General features: G+C 41.1%; 2 long non-coding RNA genes across 2 annotated transcripts in view; one reads left to right on the forward strand and one right to left on the reverse strand.

Moving 5' to 3' along the window:
* LOC116687005 (uncharacterized) overlaps nt 1-1,822 on the forward strand; it is a 15,134-nt gene extending 13,312 nt beyond the window's left edge. Inside the window, exon 3 of the long non-coding RNA XR_004331443.1 lies at nt 1,812-1,822. This is a non-coding gene — a long non-coding RNA (uncharacterized LOC116687005). The remainder of the gene's footprint in view (nt 1-1,811) is intronic.
* Nucleotides 1-5,402, reverse strand: part of LOC116687006 (uncharacterized) — a 22,221-nt gene extending 16,819 nt beyond the window's left edge. The window contains exon 1 of the long non-coding RNA XR_004331444.1: nt 5,391-5,402. This is a non-coding gene — a long non-coding RNA (uncharacterized LOC116687006). The remainder of the gene's footprint in view (nt 1-5,390) is intronic.
* Nucleotides 5,403-8,517: the final 3,115 nt, after the last annotated feature.

The raw sequence follows: 8,517 nt of genomic DNA on the forward strand, positions 1-8,517 counted from the left end.
CCCAGTTACCTGTAATCATAACAAGGTCGGCAGATTTTTGTCTCTCAGGTGAATATTGTCCACTTTGAATGCTTTTCCTTTTGTACAAATGTTGTATAAAAAGTGAAAATCTAGAACCTGGTGAAAACAAGATGTTAATATTTAATAATGATGGAATAAACTTGCACCATCACTGTTTGAATATTTTACTGCATGAGTACATCCTGTACTCATCACGTAGAACGCTATAACTGCTCTCATTTTTCTTTTTTAAATCAGCCTTCTGAATCACCAAGAGTGGGCTGACAGCAGATTAACATCCTGAAAAAAAAGGATTTCTTTTCCTCCTGGATGTCTGTTTCCCCAGAGTAGGTGTGTTCGCGTCCCTGGAATACTGCGTCAGGGCTGAACCCGGTGAGTCACCGAGCAGCCACCTGAACTGCGCCTCCACTTTTCATTGCCAACAGCACTTCCTGTTTTTTACTCAGCGTAGTTCTGCTTATTTAAGATGCTATTTAACCAAATGACTTTCCCCTTTAAATTCCATGTGACTGATTCCCCAACAACATTCTTGCAGTTGTCTCCAAGTGCTAAAATGTCCATTTCTGTTTAAAGTCCCCTCTTTATTCTCTAAGTGTCATCTTGAAACCACAAGGGGTCCTTGGGGGAGATATTAATCCACCACATATTCTGCCACTTCATAGTGCAGCATCTTATCTAAAATTTGCTTCTGTGGTTGATATGAAAATGTAAAAATAAAAATCCCAATACAATGCATGGGTACAGTTCCTCCCGGATAACTTGACTTCACTTAACAAAAAACTAAATCAAAACAAATGATTCTGCGCAAGACTTGTTAACACCTGTCCGTGAATGTGTGAGATTATGCAAATAACGACCCACCTGTTTTCTCTGCTCTCTCTTTTATTTATTGAAGAGTCTCTCAAAGGTTTGAGTCTGCTGTTCATGGCTGCGCGGGCCATAAAAACCACTGACATCACCGAAGCAAGCCGGTGACCCCGTGGTGCCATAAGAGTTTTATAGCTCTGTCATTCAGACGGCAGATTTCAGTGATAATTCAGTCACCCTTCTTAATCGGAAAGACCAAAACAGAACTGGGTGTGGTGATTTACATATCATACTTCTTCAGCAGTGCATTCGCTCCTCCTTCTGTAATATTTCTTCCTTTTGTTTCGCAGTGTTGTACTCTAAAATTGTACCTGAAAATGCAGGAAAACGTTTTATTAACCTCCTCAAACTGTAATTTTGGTGATTTTTCTGCAGTAGTTCAATTTAAGCTGACTGAAGATTTGTCTGTTTTTCTCTGTTTTGTATCATTGTGACAGTTAGGACTGTTTACCTGGGACTCTGGATCCTTGCGATGGCCATTTCCCCCGATTTTTAACTAAGCGTATCCTCAAAAATAAATGACAGGTGCAACGTTTAGTTCATTGACATCAATTTTAATGATGGATTCATTATTTCAGGCATTTTCCAGCTTCTCATTGGAGAGGATTTGCTGCTTTCCTTTCACTCATACAACAATAATAATAATAATAATAATAATAATAATTTAATACTTAATTAATTAGTCAACCTAATTTATCTTACTTGCTTGCAAACCAAATAAGTAGTCTACTCTAATTTTGCAGTGTAAAATTAGGAGCTTCTACAACCTTTGTTTTTAGCTTTGCTGTAACATAGTTTGAAACATGTTCATTCCATTTTCCCATCCAGTTTTATTAAAAAGTAAAAAATGGACTAAAGATCCACTGTAGTCTCTCGGGTCTAGAAGCCATGCTGTTAACTAACAGTTTGGAGCTAAAATGCAGTTACAGGTTCACACCCACAGGTCACTACCTGATGTACTGACTCATGTCACAATGTAGGACGGAGCTTCATGAGTCACTATTGATCTGTTGCTCTCTCTCTCTCTCTCTCTCTCTCTCTCTCTCTCTCTCTCTCTCTCTCTCTCTGTCACACACTTCTTCCAGGATCTGTGCAGTTAAAGGATGTAGAGAAGGAAGTGGAACGACAGTGGCTACAAACCAGTCACCACCCAACTGACGGACTAACTAAGCCTGGTAAAAAGTCAAATTGCCAAAACAGGCCATTTGACTTTTTACCAGGCTTGGTGGAGAGGTCTTCCTGGCCCCTAACATCAAAACCCTAACCCAAACCTTTACTAAGATCTTATTCTAACCATAACCATAACCAAAGAGCTCTCTGCCACACACACACACACACACACACACACACACACACACACACACACACACACACACACACACACAGCCACAGCATGCCGCAACAAAACATTCCTTCAAGTCAGAGTTGCTGAACTCCTGACTGTTTAAAGAACTGAGTAAAAAGCTGCCTCTGCTTAATGACTATGAATACACTGTATGTTGGCATGACAACAACATATTTCTTCCTCCTCAGATATCATTTCCACCTCTGATGGTTCAACCTTAAATTTTTTTTAAAAACTTTAAAACAAAACCCCTTTTTTTTGGTGTCTCTTCTCCCTTCACCCATGTGTTAGTTGGACTTGGCGACCAGCGCGGGGCAGTACGGGGGAGGTATGCTGGTGACAAGGGGGAGACGGCAGAGGTGGAGTGAGCAGCGAGCATAAAAACAGGTTGTTCAGCCACAGGTGAAGGCTGGTAGATAGCCCAGATACTGGTGTGTGGGTCAAAGACGCTAGTGGGGGTCGTCACACTATGAGGAGGATTTGTTGTTAAAAAACGACTGATTTAGTGAGACACAAATAAGACAAAAGTGCTTTTGTTGATGCATGGAGCAGCCATGTTGGAATTGTAGCTCGGGGTACTTGGGGGTTGTCCGAGTTCTGAGCTTGGAAATTCGAGGTCAGGGGGCGTGTTTACGACTTTGACCTCGAAAAATCTTACTTCCAAGCGCAAATGGAACGCACCATTAGGACGCAGTCGAGGTGCTGGTACCAGTTCAAAGCTGTCTTCATCTGGTGGAAGATGATCAAGCAGTTAGGCTATGCTCACATTTGCCGTATTTTATGACAGGCAAAGTTGACTTTTTGATTTTTTTTTCTCCAAAAAAGCAGCCAAGAGCGTTTTGTTGCTATGACAACAGCTACTGCTACAGTATCCTAGCCAGAGCGCTATGTGGAGCAGTGCTAACGTTAGAAAAAACAAAGCAGTGGAGCGAGCTAGAGAACAAAGTGAGTTCCCTGTACAGGGAACACCCAGTTATATTGTTTAACTGACATTTCTCAGACTGTGATTTTTTATTGTTGTTTTGAAAACATCAAGTCTGGCTACTCCGCTTGTCATTGTCGGCTGTCAAAAAAGCGCGTAGGGCATGTTTTTCAGAAAGATTGAACTTTTTTCATGGTTTACTCTGTAGGATTATAATGTAAAAACAACGCCGGCGGCTTTAAAATAAGATGCCAAGTGTGAACATGTCCTTAGGAGGTGTAGGGCGGCAGTAAAGTCAAAGCAGTTATGGTACATGTAATCAGGAAAGGTTGGGGGTTGATTACAAAGATCTCCAACTGAAATATATCATAGACAGCAAGTCAACATGTCAACCTATTTGAAGTTGAATCAAAACACAGGTGGGGCACCTTTGCCTATTTTTTTGTCTGTGCATTACGATACTCTAAATAACTACTTATGGACCCTGACCAGGCCGCTCTCATTCGCTGTAAAAAACAACGCACTGTGATTCTTTAACACACGCAATTGTGAGATATGAGGTTGGCCTGCACGATTCGGGGAAAAATATGAATCACGATTTCTTTAGCACGAAGAGTAATGTTTATTGCACACATGAACAAAACAAATTGCATGATAAAACAAAACAAATTGGCAGTACCACACAGAAGTAGCGTTTGTGATGCAGTCGACTCGTGAAATTAAATGAGAATTAAAGTCGTAAACGGGTGAATCAAGATTGCGATTTTACAACGATTTTGCAACAATTTAATAAGGATTTAACAACGATTTATTGTGCAGGCCTACTAGGAGGCACAGCTTATTACAACCCATATTGACATTTGTTCTTCAGCGGCAACCTCTAGTGGCCGTAGAAGTAATGACGGGAGCAAAGAAAGAAGTCAGGCGACAGAGGAGAAAGAGCGAGAAAGAGCGAGAAAGTCTGCAAAGGATGGATGTCGGAGTGGATGGATGGGTTAAAAACACACAGGACTCCCCCCCCGTGAAACCAAAAAGTCAGCTTCGCTATTTTAAGTTATGTAATTAAGTTTAGGTAAACTAAATTAACTCCCGTACGTAACTACGTCATTTTGTAGTAGTTAGTTAGTTAGTTGTAGTAGTTATAGTATTAGTAGTAGTTATTTTAACCCAAACCGTGATCTTTTTTCTAAACTTTACCAAGTATTTTTGGTGCCTTAACTTAAAACCAAGTTGTTTGGTTTCACAACGTCAACCACATTTTTAAAACCAGCAACCATTTTAGACTTAAAATAGAATAGTCATATTTCCTAAGAGATTGGTTGAGCCGTTGTATGAGGATACATTGCCCTGACACAATTTTGCTTTTTCAAAATCAAGTGACAGAAAGTCAGTGAAAGGTTAACACTTTGACGTGCAGTTTGTTCTGCGTCGTGATACTATGTAGCGCAGGGCAAATTCTTTCAGCAAGACCTAACTTTTAATCGGAGCACAGCTAATCAGTTCAGCTGTTATCCAATAAATATACTTTTGCCGCGTATAAATGTACAAATGTGCAACTAGTCTCTCCTGATTGAAATAGCTCAGCGTAAAGTCTTTCAGGAAGTCCTAACTCAATCAATGCTCTCTTGCTAAACAGAATCAGCTGGTGGAGGTGTTCACATTCCTGCTTAACCAATCAGAATATTAACAAACAGATATACGAAATATTCGTATAGGGATGGAGTCTAATCGCCAAAGACTTTGCACATTTTACTGAGTTGTATAAGAAATCTCATTTGCATATTTGCAAAGATGTCTCTCCTGATTGAGATGTCACATGTCAAGATCCATTTTTCAGACTCGTGTTGGTCTGTAAATAAGAAACTGTAAAATGGTTGAAACCCCTAAATAGAAGCGACTTAAAACACAGAGATGTTCTGTATGTACGTGTATTCAGCGTGGACAGTTTTTATTATACAATCTGAGTGCGGACGCAATTAACATAGGACCAAAAAACGTATATCCACATTAGTGTGTGGACATGGCTTGAGGTTTCAAGTGGACTTTGGGGGCTGTTTGTGCTCGCAGACTGTGTGGGTAGAACAGGTCAGATAGAGCAGGTAACTGATTACCCAGTCCGGTCGAACCAGGTCTGTGCGTGGGTAGCGGGGGAGAGAAGAAAAGGGGAGGTGGGGCATCCTGAGGTATATCTTTATATCCTCATTAGTTTAACACTTAAAGCTTTCGACCCTAAACTTTACACCCTGACCATGAGGGTGCGAAGGATTTTCTCTGCATTGTTGTTTAAAGCATGCTTTCGTTCGGTTAAGACAGAAGAAAAACAGCAAAGCTCTTTAAGAAGGGGAAGATTTTGCGCTTTGGGCAAACATGATTTGGCCACTGAGGGTTTCAAATAACAACCTGCAGTTTGGTTTGAAATGAAATAAGGAATTTCTTTCATTAAAACCTACTTAAGTTACCCTTGTCAGACAGGAAATCCAGAGATACTTGTACAGCTTAAAGAAGCGGTGTGTGTGTTGAAGAAGTGCAAGACTAAGGTGAAACCCTTAAAGCCAAGATACATATGTATGTAAATATATATATTTTTAATGGGTACATCATTACAGCCCATGGAAAAGGGCCGTGCTTGGCTGTACGTGTTTGTAACGGTGCATCAGTTCCAGATATATCATCATGTCAGCGACAGGCAAACTAAATTTGACTTTTTAACCGTTTGAATAACTCCCTGCTGTAACTCTCACGTCCATCTCCCCTGTCTCGCTGTCTAGAATGAGGAAGTTTGAGCTAAAGTGCTGAGGTTAAAGGTGAAATTGGTCGTCATGGCAACCTCTTTTTAGGTCAGTATCAGGGGTCTTATCAGCGATCTCTTTAAACGTATCTGCCTGACAGCGCTGCGATCAATGTGTGAGTCCCCTTCACATTCCAACTCTCTCGATTTTGGGAGTCCAGACCATCGTAAAAATCATCATATTGCAATAAATGTTTGTATTAAAGTGAATCAATCATTGATTGAATTCGTTTAGAGTAGTCGGAGGGTTAAGACCTGTGGCCACAAGGAACTTGCATGTAAAACCATTGATTTGAGCTGCTGGGTCAGCGCTCTCTGATTGGCCCGTGTGTTACATCACTTTCAGCAAGGGGAAGGAATTTCCCACTTTCAGATCAATAAACCGCAGTGCGGCTGTGGCTTTTATCTACTCTAATTCTAAAGCTATAATTTATACTTCCTTTACAAATACTGCTGTAGTACTGCTGTTACTCATCGTCATCATACTCCTACTTCTGATACAGATGTAGGACTACTACCACTACTTCATCAACAGTATCACTACTTGTAGGCTACCAATGCTACTACTTACCATTGGAAGTAAATTATTTACTTTTACAAAGTGAGAATAATGCATCACAAGTAAAACTTCTACATTCAAATGTTAAAAAAGTAAAGTAAAAGTACTGAAGTATCAGCAGCAACATCAGTAGGAAAATATTCTAAATGAAAAATGGCTTCTTTCAAGAATTAGGCATTTAGCCCGTAAGCAGTGTTGACATGTAACTTGTTAAGCAACTTTATTATCATATTTAGAACCCCCCCTCCCCCCGTCAAAACATTATCTTCAAAGAATACATATATAAGTAAGTACAAAGTTGCACAAAAATGGAAAACAACTCACCACACACTGCCGTGTTCATTTAATTAGTACTAATTAAATGTGCAATTATTCTTAGTTGTCATGGTGACACAAGGACTCAGTAGGGCCTGAGACTAGGAGGACAGCGCCCAACACAGCTCAAGGGAGACTTTCTCCGGAACAGCGGGGGGTGAGGAGAACGGACTGGGACCTGACTGAGTCAGCGAGCTGTGAGACCGATGTCTGGCTCATTTTCTGTAACCGATGCAAAAGGAAAGCACGGCGGAACCGGCCAGCCAGCCAGAGGACACCATGTCAGCTGGCTAATGCCGCCGCGCCCTGACGCCACACCGGTCACAGAAAACAAGCCGAAAAAAGACGTCACTCACTCAACGTCTTGCATTTCCTGACCTTTCCACACAGCATTCTGGGAGGGGAGAAAAACGTGCTCTGGTCTATTGGCTTTTCTTTAAACCAATCACAATTGTGTTGGGCGCTGCTAAGCGCCGGACAGAGCCACTGTGCCTCAAATCACTTCTAGTCAGTCATTGATACCTACTAATCAAGTACAAGTAGATCTTGTGTGCTGAATATTGGTGAGTTAAATAGTTCTGACACATCGTCCTCAAGCCTCCGACAGGGTAATATGTTCCTTTTTATTTTAACTTTAATTTTTACAGGCAAGTCATAGAGAGCAAGTTCTTATTTACAGTGCTGACCTGACAAGGGACTGACTGTGAGCCACTTAGGGGAAGAGAAGGAGGGCTAGGACATATTATACATTAAACATACAGACAGTTTAAAATGACATAAAATACAAATTAAAGTAACAACTAAAATTGGGAACTGAGAACACAGACTGCAGTCAACTAACAAGTATACCAAGTGAAGCGCACAGGTACATGGGTGAACAAGAAAGGGAGGAATGTCTTGGTTTTCCCTTTCCCACTTTATGCTTGTTTCCTTCCTTCAGTTCACTGACACAACTATTGAAAGTAAACAATATTGCTGACATATTCAAGTGTAGACAACAAAGCTCCAGTCTCTCTCAGTGAGTGTCTCTGCCCTCAGCCCCTAAAACTCACCCTGCCTTCCCCTCTTATCAGTGTGTATCCTGGCCAACCCCCACCCACCCCACCTGTAGCGCCAGGCCACATTGCCACAGTTACTCATTAACCAGGACTTCCTTTTATCCAGTCCAGACAACCCTCAGGTCACTGCCCGACCAACAGAGCTCAGTTTCAGATGCTGTTCTGCACGCTGTACTGCTGACGTTACGTTCAGTTGGACTCAAAGCTGGAATCAAAAAGAAAAATATAAAAGGAGGAAATAGTAATTTACATTTAGAAATGTGTGGAAATCAGATTTTTTTAGTCTCTTTGCTGTAATCGGCCTCATTTTCTGCTCGTTAATACTGGCCCACAATAAAAGCTGTAATTCTTGCTTTCTCCACCACTGTCAACAGCAGCACAGGACTGATCTGACTCATGGTTTAGTGGAGTGTTCATGTCTCTCTTGTCTCTAGGGAAATTTTCATTATGGGAGTTGAGTTGAGAAATAAAGTAAGGTGCAGTAGTGGGAGAAGTATTCCGATCCTTTTGCTTGAGTAAAACTAATAATGTCACACTGTAAAAATACTCCTTAACAGGTAAAAGTCCTGCACTGAAAATGTTACCTAAGTAAAAGGTAACCCCCAGGAGTGTGCGCCCGTTGGTCAGTTCTGGAACAATATT

The sequence above is a fragment of the Etheostoma spectabile genome, chromosome 3 (assembly GCF_008692095.1).
Source record: "Etheostoma spectabile isolate EspeVRDwgs_2016 chromosome 3, UIUC_Espe_1.0, whole genome shotgun sequence".
In the NCBI taxonomy this organism is placed as follows: Eukaryota; Metazoa; Chordata; class Actinopteri; order Perciformes; family Percidae; genus Etheostoma; species Etheostoma spectabile.